Consider the following 13,607-nt stretch of genomic DNA (forward strand, 5'->3'; position numbering starts at 1 on the left):
TATTTCTCTGTTAATTTTTCACGGTCACGGGACCCCAGAAAAGGGATTTTGACAAAGAAAAATCTATTTCTGGACCTCGGTCATGTGTCATGTCCCAGTAATGTCTCCATCATGTGTCATCATGTCCCCCTCCATAGTAAACATCATTCTGGTGGGGTGATGCTTTCATGGAATGCGGCTAGCGGTGTTTTGTGTGCTGTCCGCGAGTGGTGCATGGGTTTGTAACGGCACCTCTCTGTGGGACTTTTGACTTTGGGATCTCTATACGATAAGGTTCCGTGTTTTTATAGTTCACCCTTTTCCATACACGACTCCATCTAATGGAGCTCGCTCTGGGGTAGTAACTCCAGCATTTCATTTAGCTTTCTCTGGTATCTAGCAACAGAATTACCTAGAAATAAGTGCTGAATGGACTTTTTCACCGGGTGACACGGTCCCCTCTCCAGAAATAGATTTTTCCTTTGTCAAAATCCCTTTATATTTCCAGTGAATTGTATTTTCCCATCCACAGCATCTTGCTAAAATTGCTAAAATCTTGTAAAATTTCAAGTTGCAACGCTTTTGCAAGATAAAGCCTGTCAAATAAATCCATGGAGGGAAGATAAAGCATCTGTTTCAGTGTTTCCAGTTTATTGCAGTAACTAAATCTATAGGGGACAGGGGTATAAAACCGTGAAAAAATAATCATGTATAAGTTTGCAGATTTTTCAAGAGGAACATATTCCTTATTTATCATGTGGATATGTAGTATTACTGTTTACCTAATACTGTATTTTGTATATTTGGGACGGTAATCATGCGAAGCAGTCCCAACAAAGCATATGCTTTGCACAAGTTTGCACCAGGTTTTGAACAAGAAGTGTTTGTTAAGAGTGACTGCAGCCCGTGTGGGGTACCGTCCACTGTGTCGTGTTATATAAAATCTTATTCTATAAGAAACTTCTTATTCATTTAGTTCATGTCATAAATAAAGAATGCATACGTTTACTTTTTCTTCATTTATTTTTACTACATTTCCTGTCATTAAATACTCTTTTCATTTCACTGAGTATAAATGAAAACAAATGTATTTTTTTTTTATCAATGATAATGAACTACAGGGGATGGCACATGATTAAGTGGCCCAACTGTAAGCCAAACCCACTGAGAGTATTACAAGAATACAATCGTCTCCACCCTAATCCTATCATGGGCAAACCGGACAGAATGCCGAGAGCCCCATCACCAGAACCAGACCCCCTGGAATCCATGGCCTAGCCTTGCTAAATAGTTCTGCCCTTGAGCTATCAATGTGATATCTCTCAGGTCCAAACATTATCGGGTAGTTGATGGTCCTGCCACAGTTCCCACTATTTAGCTTTGGATATAAACCCATTCCCAGCTATGATATCTTTTCCTATTTATCAGGTCCAATAAATTTGAGCAAAAGTGGAAAATTCCACAAGAATTAATCCAAAGAAACATAATGATATATGGGGCTCTTGGACTCAAACCCAGCAAGAAATTCCTGGGGTTCAAGAGCCCCCTCACCACGTCAAGGTGGTCCCAAGTGGAGGGGGCACGAGGGACCAGCTTCTCCAATGACGACAGGTGACCAATGACAACTTGCCATTGTCAATGTGGCTGCTCCCATTGAGACAGGAACAGCTGCACTGCCTCCCTAAACCTGCTGATACTAGAGTCCAAAGGAAAGACTCTTGCTGCTACTGTATCTATCAGCATGCCCAGGTACTTTATCCTCTGCTTGGGGATGAGATCAGACTTCTCGACATTTACTATGAACCCTAGGATGTAGCAGAAATCGAGAAGCTGATCCCTGTCCTGTAGCAACTGCGAGTGGGAGCTCTCCAGGATGAGCCAGTCATCGAGATACCTCAAAAGACGTATCCTATGCGAATGGGCCCAAGGTGAAACAAGGGTGAATGCTCACGTGAACACCTGAGGAGTGGTCAAAAGCCCGAAACACAGTACCCTGAACTGGAACACCGCTTCCTGATGATAAAGTGAAGGTATTTGCGAAAGGACGGATGGATGGGTATTTGGAAATACACATCCTTCAAGTCAACCATAAGAATGAAGTTGTTCTCCCTGATGGAGGCGAGCAATGAGCGTGCTGTTCCCATCATGAACCAAGTCTGGCAAATGAATTGGTTCAGGGGAGAGAGGTCTATGACCGGTCTCCAACCCCCTGAGGTTTTCTCTACGAAAGAGATGCCAGGAATGTAGGTAAGGAGACAGACCAGGTTGTTGGTGAGAGGTGGCTGAGACTCGAAGGGAAGTAGATATCCCTCCCGAAGGTCATCGACTACCCAGGTTTGGCTCGATGTCGCTGCCATGTTGTCCAATGGCTCGACAGGCAACCACCCCACCAATGGCAGCAGCTGGAAGGTAACGCCACCCCTAGCGTCCTCCCTTCTTCTTACCTTCGCCCCCTTTTCCCAACTGGAAAGAGGGTTGAAAGGGATGTGCTTGTGCGCCTTTCTTGGCAAAGGAAGAAGAAGGCTGGGTGTTCCCACAAGCACCCTTCAAAGCCTGGGTCTTCTTAAAGGCCGAAGAAGTGCTAGCCTGACCCAAGGGTCGGGCCGCAGCGGCATGCGAAGACCCGGAGGTCTTGGCCACTGCCTGGTGAAAAAGGCAATCGTTGTCTTCGGCACGTCTCTTGTACAATGCAGCATCTACCACTCGCTGGGGAAGAGAGAGGCAGAACCCAGCAATGGTCTGTTCCCAAGGGCCAATGCCGATTCCAGACCTACAAACCTGGAGATCCAATTCAGGACAGTGTCCCTCCTCTTCAGAACCAGGTTTGCCCACAGCTTTGCTGTCTAGTGGGCTAGGTAGGAGATAGCCCTACCTCCAGACTGGCACAGTCTCCTGAACACAGAGTCCTCTCCAGGGATGATCACACCCGAGTGCGCAGCAGCCTTGGAAGCTGTGAATGACCACAGATCCAACCAGGAGACTGCCTGGAGAGCCGCCATAGCAGTGGCCTCCAGGTTCTCTACCTCTTGCTGCAAGAAGGAGACCCCTTCCACGGCAAGGTGCTGCAGCGAGAGACCCGGAACTAAAAGAACCAGGTCCAGGTCGACCTGCTTAGTCGGCAAAGACCCCTGCGAGGGCATGTACTGTAGAATCACTTCTGTTGAGGCAGAGGAGGGGGAAGGAGCTTGTCAGAGCAGTTCAAATGAAGTGAATTTTCCTGCCCAGAGACAAGGTTATTCACCTGATTGAGTATCCCTTTGACAAGTGCAGACCACAGCAGCCCCAACAAAGCCTTTGGTTCCTTCTTGGGACCCCAAAAAACCTGAGGCGCGAAGGATGCTCCACAGAAGAGGCCGTGGTCCCCTCCCTGAGATCACTGTTCTGACGAATCAGCGTAATGATCTCTGCAAAGGTCCTTTGTATCTCAGGGGTGTCTGCATACTGAGGAAGAGGACCCTTGAGTCCTTCCAGGGTGAGGTCCTCCCAACCTACTCTCCCTGCAGGAGAGAGAACCTCGGTAGACCCCTGGGATCCTGTGGTAGGCTAGTTTGGGTTTGTATGACGAAAAGTGATTTGTACGAATTGATTGATTAATTTTTGTTGTTGTGATTTTTATTATGTTTATTTTGTGTCTTTGTTATGAATGTCTGATGTATGTTTCCATGTTTTTTTTCTTTTCTTTTTTATTTGCAGTTTGCTTGAGTGTGATAGGGTAGAGTAATTGGTTTCCCTTCACCTGAACCAGAAGAAGCTTTACCTGAAAGAGGAAATTGACATTGGCAACTAAGAAAGTAGTTGAACAGTTGGTGACACCGAACCATTTTCAAGTGCCTTAGTATGAAGTTTTCATATGTCAGTTACTAAAGACAGTGACTGTCCCAAATGGGATCAGGGTTACAGAAAATGCCTAAATATCTGCAGAATGATTTTAGTGTGAATGAGATCTCAGATTCTCGTTTGGAAGGAAAAAATGGCTTTTCTGTAGAAAAAGATGGCATGAAGAAATTCAAAAGTAATTTCTGCCCTCAGCTTGGATGTCACAGCTGAAATAAACTCCATAGTGATCCCCAAATTGTGTGTTGACTTTCATGATTATCTTGGATTATTCTGAGATGAAGTGCTGAGAAAGATAAGGAACTTGAATGGAATATACGCCAGAGTTGGATTATTTGTTGATAATAATTTTGACTATTGATAGTATTAAGTAAGGCTAAGTTAAGCATAGGAAGATTGTTTTGGTAAACTTTAGTGTTGTTTTGGTAAACTTTAGTGGTAAGTGGGAAATACGTTAGGTTAAGTATTATAAGATGATAATTGCTAAACTGTGGCAAATGTAAATAAAATTAGGATAAGGTTCTGTTTGAAGGTCTTCAGGCCACTGTAATATTAAGGTTAATAAATTAGGATAGGTGAAAAGAGTTTTCTTTAACCTCTGAATCTGTTCCCATCATTCTGCACCAATTGTGTCAAATAAAAAAAAAAACAAAAATCCCTCTTCAACTGCTCGAGCGTACGACCAAGCCGGTCCGAGAACTGAACCCGGGGCGTAGGCCCTCGCAGCCGAACTCCAAGAAGAAGCAATCTGATCGGAGTCCCTCCTGTCTGACTTGCACCTCCCAGTAAAGCCCCATGAGGCTGAGGGGACAGGTGAGGGGGATCAAGCACTCCTGCCTGTCCTGCCAAAAGAACCAGCAGGAGAGGTAGGCCATGGGCAGTCACCAACTCTCAGTGGTGATGGCAGCATGAATCTAGGAGATTGCCTATACCTTGGCGAAATACTGTCCCAAGGAGAGCGAAGAGGTTCACCCGAGTGCATCCAAGCAACCGCCTCTGGTGAGCGAGGCCGATCATGAGAACACAATCGGGGGCTAACTGGAGTCAAGTGCTCGGGAGGTGCCCGACGTGAACTTGCGCTGTCCTCTCGATGTGCTCCAGTTTTCTTCAACGCCAAAACCTCCCAAGAAGATGACTGAACAAGGGACCTCCTCTCTGCATCTCAGAGTGCTCGGACCCTCGGGTCCGAGACACCGGGTTGGAAATCTAGCCAAGCACTTGTGCCTAAACCAGACTGGGGAGTGGACTCACCAGTGCTGGTTTGGGGTGCACAGGATTCCACAAAATCCCGAGCACTCAGTGTGACTTGGCTCAGCCAAGTGCCTGGTACTCCGAAATCTTGTACAGAACGATCAACGGAAGCGACCTCCTCTTAGAGTGTCCAAAGAAACTTGGGAAGAGACAGGCACAGTCTGCATCCTGAGGAAGAGGACCCTCAAGTCCTTCCAGGGTGTGGTCCTTCCAACCTACTCTCCCTGCAGGAGAGAGAACTTTGGCAGACCCCTGGGATCCCTCTTTGACTGCTCTTAGAAGTGGACTTCTTCAAACTGGTATCAGGAATGCTGCCTTGGGAGACCCGTGCACCCAAGGCTCCGGAGACAAGAGACCCTGGCAGGGTATGTGAACCAGATCACAAGCCTGAGGTGGGACTTCTTAGAGGGGGGAAGAGAGAGGCAGCCTTTTTCTTCTTCGGCATGACAAGCCTCAGAAGAAGGGGAGGAGACAGCAAATGACGAAGTCGAAGACGAAGCCAAAAAAGACGATGACACCTTACGGGACCTCTTCTTCGATTTCTTCCTCGACATCTTCATCAGGATGGAGGCCAGGTCCCCCATCCAAGAGGGAGTAGCAGAAACCACAGGAACAGCCACGGCAGCTGGGCAGCAGGAGCAGCAATAAGAGAAACCAGGGTAGCTGGGGTAGGAGGCACAGCAGAAGCGGCCCAGGCGACAGGAACAGCAGGAGCCACTGGGATAACAGGAACAATCAGGACAGGAAGCACAGCAGGAGCAGTCGGGACCAAGGGTACAACAGGAGACATAGACTGCATACTGGGGTGCCAGAGCATGAACGGCAGTCTGGTCCACCACCATTGGGGACATGGGGACATCAGAGTTGGAAAGTGTGTTGACACCAACAGGGGGACCTTCGCAAATGCCGTCATGGTTACCGTGGTCGTCATCAGTGTGGTCACAGCATGGGTGACCACCAGGAAACGGCTCAGGTATACCAAGATACCCTGCACGGATGGAGTGCCTAAGAGCCCCAAGGAGATCCACATTTCCTAGAGCTCGGCTGCAAAATGGCTCAGGTATGCCAAGATACCCTGCACAGATGGAGTGCCTAAGAGTCCCAAGGAGATCCACGTTTTCTGGAGTTCAGCTGCCTCACAGTGCTCAGCCGCCAAACCTGAAGAAGCAAGCAAAGTTGGGTGAGTAGAAAGAGACTCCTCTCACTCTGAGGGAAAAGTTTCCCCCTCGGAGCGAGCGGAGGCCCGAGAAGAGATCGTCCCAATTGCCCCCCCTCCCCCACGATCTCCACCTGACAAAGCAAGTGAAGATGATGAGGGAGAGATTGCTCCCAAAGGAGAGACAGCCAGAAAGGGAAGTTCACTAGGTGAGAGAAACAAGGAAGAGGGTTAGCTATCAAGGGAGTAGTTAGAAGCATATATCCTTCCGACAACACCTTGGCAGCCTTCCTCATATACTGTTTCCTCCCAGAAACTTTGCCCACTGTGCAGGCAACCAAGAACAACACTCAGCACAAGTAGATTGAGGGTTACAATCATGTCCCCTGCAAGTAGTGCAGAGGACATGAGGGTCAACATCGATTGGTAATCGGAAGCGGGAACAACCCTTGCTGCCATCACCAGGGCATACACGCTGGGTGACGGCCTTCCGAACAGGATTAGATGATTTGTGGGTTTGCATAATTCAGAATTAATATCAAACACACAAATACACACAAGAACAAGCAAAAACAAGAAAGATCCCACCGGAAAAACATCGAAACAGCAATCAGGGCAGAGAGCTAGCAAACACGTCTGCATTGCACGGTGGCCGAAAGCATACTGGAATGTTTACATCCAGGCAGGCGGGACTCCCGCCTACCAGATGGTAATTAACTGCCTAACCACCTTGTTCAAAAGTTTAACAGCCATTTACAGCTTTGCTGAAAGTAATTCCTAATGTGAAGGACTGAGGGTTTGTGTATTGTGTGGGAACAACTAAGCACTTAATTTGCTTCTTTGTTAGGTGTTCCATAATTACTGAATTTTGGAGTGCTGAAGACAAATGAATCCATCCTAAATCGACCAAAGAAAGGTAATGGCTTCCTGGTCTCTTGCCAGTCTGTTGTCGACAATATGGCAGACTGCACATGTGCAATAATCACTTCCTCTTCTAGCAGGTTTGACGAAGGAAAGAACCAGGGTACAGCTTCATTGTAAGTTAACCCTTTCATATCTGTATAGTTATCACATCACTGAGGGTACATGAGCCCCGATGTGTCTGGGAGCGCTCGACAGTGCGAAAAAATAATTATTTCAAAAATTCAGCAAAAATAGAAATTTTATGCCAACAACGTTCATTTTGCTGTCCTTTTTTTCTAAATGTTTACATTTTATAGTGAAATAGTCAGAATAAGAGTCCCAGCCCTCTAAATACGAAAAAATGTGAGTTATTTAACGAAAAAAAAAAAATTCTTTACTTATTTTTATATTTTCGTTCAGTAACCCAAAAACTATGAAAGTCAGACAATTAATTATTTTTATGAGAAAGCCAATAAAATTCCCTAAATATTGACATATAAAACCATGGAAAATGAATAAGTCAGTTGGTGAAAAATTGATAGAAAAGAGGGTGAGAAACAGAGCACTCTGCCCGGCCTATGGTGAGAATTATCGCTAGAAAAAATTTTTTTTGAAGAGCCCTATCTCGGTTATTTTTCATAGAAATTACTTTGTAAATATACGAAAAAGTAGAAGAAAGTTGAAGAATAAAGGGAAAGTCAAGAAAAATGGCTTTGGTAACGGCAACAGTTTCATTTTGACGTTATAAATTGATCGAAACAAAAAAAAAAAGTTACCTTGTCAACATTATTGTTCGTAGCTCAAAAACTATAACAGTTAGGCGAATTAATTATTTTTTATGAGAAAGCCAATAAAATTCCTAAATATTGACATATAAAACAATGGAAAACGAATAAGTCCAGTTGGTGAAAAAATTGATAGAAAAGAGGTGAGAAACAGAGCGCTCTGCCTGGCCTATGGTGAGAATTATCGCTAGAAAAATTTTTTTGAAGAACCCTATCTCGGTTATTTTTCATAGAAATTATTTTGTAAATATACGAAAAAGTAGAGGAAAAGTTGAAGAATAAAGGGAAAGTCAAGAAAAATGGCTTTGGTAACGGCAACAGTTTCATTTTGACGTTATAAATTGATCGAAACAAAAAAAAAAACCGTTACCGTTGTCAACATTATTGTTCAGTAGCTCAAAAACTATAACAGTTAGGTGAATGAATTATTTTTTATGAGAAAGCCAATAAAATTCCTAAATATTGACATATAAAACAATGGAAAACGAATAAGTCCAGTTGGTGAAAAATTGATAGAAAAGAGGGTGAGAAACAGAGCGCTCTGCCTGGCCTATGGTGAGAATTATCGCTAGAAAAAATTTTTTTTTGAAGAGCCCTATCTCGGTTATTTTTCATAGAAATTACTTTGTAAATATACGAAAAAGTAGAGGAAAAGTTGAAGAATAAAGTGAAAGTCAAGAAAAATGGCTTTGGTAACGGCAACAGTTTCATTTTGACGTTATAAATTGATCGAAACAAAAAAAAGTTACCGTTGTCAACATTATTGTTCGTAGCTCAAAAACTATAACAGTTAGGCGAATGAATTATTTTTTATGAGAAAGCCAAGAAAATTCTCTAAATATCGACATATAAAACAATGAAAAACGAATAAGTCCAGTTGGTGAAAAATTGATAGAAGAGTGGGTAAGAAACAGAGCACGCTGCCCAGCATACGGTGAGAATTATTGCTAGACATTTTTTTTGAAGAGCCCTAGCTCGGATTTTTTCATAGAAATTACTTTGTAAAAATACAAAAATGTAGAGGAAAGGTTGAGGAATAAAGTGAGAGTCAAGAAAAATGGCTTTGGTAACAGCAACAGTTTCATTTTGACGTTATAAGCTGTTCGAAACGAAAAAAAATGTTACCGTTGTCAACATTATCGTTCGTAGCTCAAAAGCTATAACAGTTACGTGAATGAATTATTTTTTATGAGAAAGCCAACAAAATTCTCTAAATATCGATATATATGATAATGAAAAATGAGATTCAGAGCCCTGCCTAAAATCCAGACGTCTCTTATGTGATGCACTAACACGTTTTCCGCTAGTTTTACCGTAAAAACTTTGCGAAAGCATGTTGGAAACTGTTCTCGATTGACGTCGCTGTATGTAAACAGCCACACGTGTTCACCCAACCTCGTACGCATGGTCTCTGACAGAAGTGTGGCCTGCCAGGCCTGCGTGGGTGCGATCAGCTGATGTCATTGTGAGAATTTTACTACGCCATGGATTTGCGCATGCACAGTAGAGGAACTAAAAAATTTATAGAAAATAGAGGATACGAAACAGAGTGTTTCCAATAATGTAATCCTACATTTTATAAAAAAAAATGTAAGATACGAGAGAGAAACGTGGGTAGGATCAGCTGATTTCATTGTGAGAAATTTACTATGCCAGGGAATTGCGCATGCGTAGTATAGGGACTGCTTGCCTGGCGTATCGATGCCTGAGTTACACGGTCCAAGGTATGCTTTAGCCTATGGAAACCACCAACTGTCCGAAAATAAAAAGAATTTACCCCTACCACACGTACGAAAAATGTTGGTAAATTTTACGTAAAATTACGTCAGTCAGAAAAGAAGGGGGGTAGGGGGTTATTGCGTAATATTACGTCAATTGGACAGGAATGGGTTAAGGGAAAGAGCTCTCTTATCTTTGAGTTCATTACATACTTCATCACGTGTTATAGCGTTTATCATTACAACACAATACCTGGCCACAAGACCAACTAAAAGAATTCTCTGATATTAGCTTGGTCACCATGGAGCTCTGACAGACCCATGGAAGGTACCTCCTAGAGGGTGAAACAAGCGACTGTACTATCAAAATTGACTCTATCCTATCAAATCTAATATCCTGAATCAATGGGAAGCTCGAGTAGAGTAACAGATCAAAGAGAAGCGGCAGAGGACCTAACCAGTTACCAAAAGGGGCAGCATACAAAACATGCATCTCTTTAACTCAAGTCTTACAAGGTCCATCCTGTAAAGTGGACCCCCACTTATTTGCAGTTAAGCATTTGTGGATTCAGTTATTCACAGATCTTTGTGTGGAACGTATTTTTCAATGAATCAAGGAAAATTCAGTAATTTGCATATTTTTTAGGACAATGGGGTCTCACTCTACAATCCAAACAACGGCCAGTGGAAGGAACAACAACAGAAACTCTCTCTACCTGCTGAACCCCTCCTCACACCTAACCTAACTCAGGGTAAAAGGGAGAGCGGGAGGCCAAAGGAAGCAAATTACAAGCCTAACGTGACATAGGCAGGCTAGGGGAACCCCACACAACTTAACCAGATAAAAATAAATCACCATCACTAAGAATAATATATATACATAAAACAATAATATAAGCTTGTGCTCGTGCAAGGCGCATAGCCTAACTGAGAGGAGCGACAGGGTAAGTAAACAATAAAACTGTACCTGGCGCTCCCCCACATAACTAAATCAAAGCAATAAAAGACTGATAGCACCAGCACGTCACACTAAAATAATAATGTAGCTAAGACTGTCAAAGCGGAAAACATCCTGGGGAGAAACCTAAGCGGGAAAATGACGGGAACCCAAATGGAGGAACCCCGATATGCGGTTCGACAAAAATAATGCAGAGGAACACCAAAACAACCCGCCCAGGAAACGCCACCAGGATGAATTCTAGGGGAATAATGATAAGAAATGTAAACGACAAGGAGAAGCCCCAAACAGAACAAGCTGGGTGGGTGAATCTCATGATGGACATGGCTGACAGAGGGGACACCACGGCATCATAACAACAACCACGAATAATATTAAGATACGGTTGAAACAGCCAAACTTATCATAAAAACCCCACAATAAGATGGTACTTAACTTGGTGACGGTAAACTTGCTGGAAGACATGCTGATAAGCAGGAAAAACAGCCAAAAGCACGAGCACAAAAATAATGAGTGCACAAAAATCACGTGCTAGAAATGGAATGAGTTCAGATGGCGCTGGAGTCGCCGCTTGGCGGGCGGGTGAGTGTGGGAGCTGGTGCGGCTCCCGCTCTTCCCGGGGTTTTGACATGGGGATGTCTTTCGAGTGTGGCTCTGTGGTTGTGATTCTTTCACTCACCCTTGGTTATACCGACGTCTTCAATATAGAAGACGCTCGATCTGGGGTAGTAACTCCAGCATTCCTGAAAGCTTTTTCTCTGGTATATTTAGCAATATTTATACCTAGAAATTCGTGTTAGTATGGAATTTCACCGGGTGACACGGGCCGAGCTCAGAAATAGATTTTTCCTTTGTCAAAATCCCTTTTTTTCATGAAGCAATATTCACTAATTTCTATATTTTCATTTTATTTTTGTGAATACATACTCTTTTTATGATAAAAAAAATATTTACTAATTTTTAAATATTAATATTAATGTAACAGCAAAATATCAATAAAATGTATTTTTAATGTATATTTAAATATTTAGTTAAAGTACTCAACTGAGAGAGAGAGAGAGAGAGAGAGAGAGAGAGAGAGAGAGAGAGAGAGAGAGAGAGAGACTTACGTAAACCTGGGGAAATAAACAGGCTTTAAGCTTTGTGCTGGTAATGAACTGGTTTTCTCCCCTCCTTATAGTGAACCTTCCCATACGAGAGACCTCCTTATAGTGAACCCTCCCAGTGCTACAGGTTCCTAAACAGGTTTTCTCACCTCGTTATAATGCCTACAGCTATGCTGCTCAGAAATGATACTGAAATTATGTTAAACTGATATTGAAATATTAAAATGATATTAAAGCAATATTGAAATATTAAAATGATGTTATGGTGTTTTAGGATGATAGTTTAAGGTATATATGGTGTTTTAACTAGTAAAATAGGTGGTCACAAGTATTTTAGTTTAAGGTTTATTTGGTGTTTGAGCTATTAAAATAGGCAGTTATAAGCAATTTTAGAGGGAGGTTCCAACATATTGCGGATTTTCGCCATTTGCGAGTGGTTGTGGTCCCTAACCCATGCAACTACTGGCAGTCAACTGTATACAGTCTAACAAGCTCTCTTCACTCACAATCAATTTCTGCATTTTGTTAAACTATGAGTCACAATCATAACCCTTCCCTCAGCAAAAACATATCATGAGGGTCAATAAAACTCGAATAATGCATGTTACAGTAACTCTTACCTTACAGGTTCTTACCGAACGAATAATCAAAATAAAATAAAAGAACATCCAAAAACAAACCAACAGAAAACCCGAGTACATTTAACAATCTCCCAACCTCCTACTGAATCCAGCAACAGAGGTAGGTTGACCAGCTACAACACAAGTGTTTGTACCTATCAGTACCCTGTTGTGGGGGTGGGGGAAGAAGATGGATATTCAAAGAAAACGAAGTGTTCTCATCGTTTTTTGTTTCAATCTGTTGAACTACCACTAGCGCAGAAGTAAAAGCTATATACTGCAGAGGTAAAGTTCATTTCAAATATTAAATTTAGCCTCCTAAACATTGTAAACATTAAACTAGGCAGTCCCTGGGTTACAGAGGGGGTTCTGTTCCAGCGGCCTGCTGTAAGTTGGAAATCACCGTAACCTGGAGCATCATAAGGAAAATGTATGAAAATGAGGGAGAGAGAGAGAGAGAGACTTATGTAAGGTTTGTAAGCTTTGCGCTAGAAATAAACTGGTTTTCTCCCCTCCTTACAGTGAACCTTCCCATAGGAGGGACCTCCTTATAGTGAACCCTCCTGGTGGCTACAGCTCCCTAAACTGGTTTTCTCACTATAGAGGGATGAATAAATTTGTTTGTATTTAGCATTTCCCAACGTTTTGTGAGAGAGAGAGAGAGAGAGAGAGCGAGTGTAATTGTCGTTAGTGAGTGCTTTGGTTGTTGGAAGAGGGATGAGGGTCTTTAGTTCGAGTTTGTTTACGGTGCTGTCTGTCTGTGCAAATGTCGAGGGAGTTTTTTTTCGGTTTTGAGTGAGTCTTTAGTCAGAGCTAGTGCCGGTCAGTGGTTCTTGTGTGGGACAGTTTTGTCGTATGCTTTTCCGGGAGTTGTTGGTTTTCTTGTTGGTGTGCTGTTTATTTGTGTGTGTGTTCTGTTTCTTTTTTTTGTATTTCCTTGTTGTGTTTGTGGTTGTTTGTGGTTGTGGTTGTTACGGCGACCTTTATCCATCTCTAGCAACCGAAGATCAGGGTGAGTGTTGTTTGTTGTTTTGTTTGTGGGTTTGAATTCCGCCACATCACCTTGTTAGAGTGCCAGCGAGTTATGGCACTTATGGCGCCAATAAGGTGCCTGATTTTTTTATGAATATACTGTATTTGAAAAAGCACTGTAAGTACAGAATGCTGTAGGTTGAGACAGCCATAACTCAGGGACTACCTTGTGCATTCATAAACACAGGCAAATTAAACATACTAGAAAGAAATCATACAACTGAGTGCAAATAAAGACCACAGGGCATGACTACAAATTTAAAGG

At 42.9% G+C, this 13,607-nt stretch overlaps 1 protein-coding gene across 1 annotated transcript in view; it reads right to left on the reverse strand.

Moving 5' to 3' along the window:
* Window positions 1–13,607, reverse strand: part of LOC136850228 (palmitoyltransferase ZDHHC16) — a 173,367-nt gene that overhangs the window by 114,875 nt on the left and 44,885 nt on the right. The gene's annotated exons all lie outside the window — the stretch shown is intronic.

This window comes from Macrobrachium rosenbergii, chromosome 21 (assembly GCF_040412425.1).
Source record: "Macrobrachium rosenbergii isolate ZJJX-2024 chromosome 21, ASM4041242v1, whole genome shotgun sequence".
In the NCBI taxonomy this organism is placed as follows: Eukaryota; Metazoa; Arthropoda; class Malacostraca; order Decapoda; family Palaemonidae; genus Macrobrachium; species Macrobrachium rosenbergii.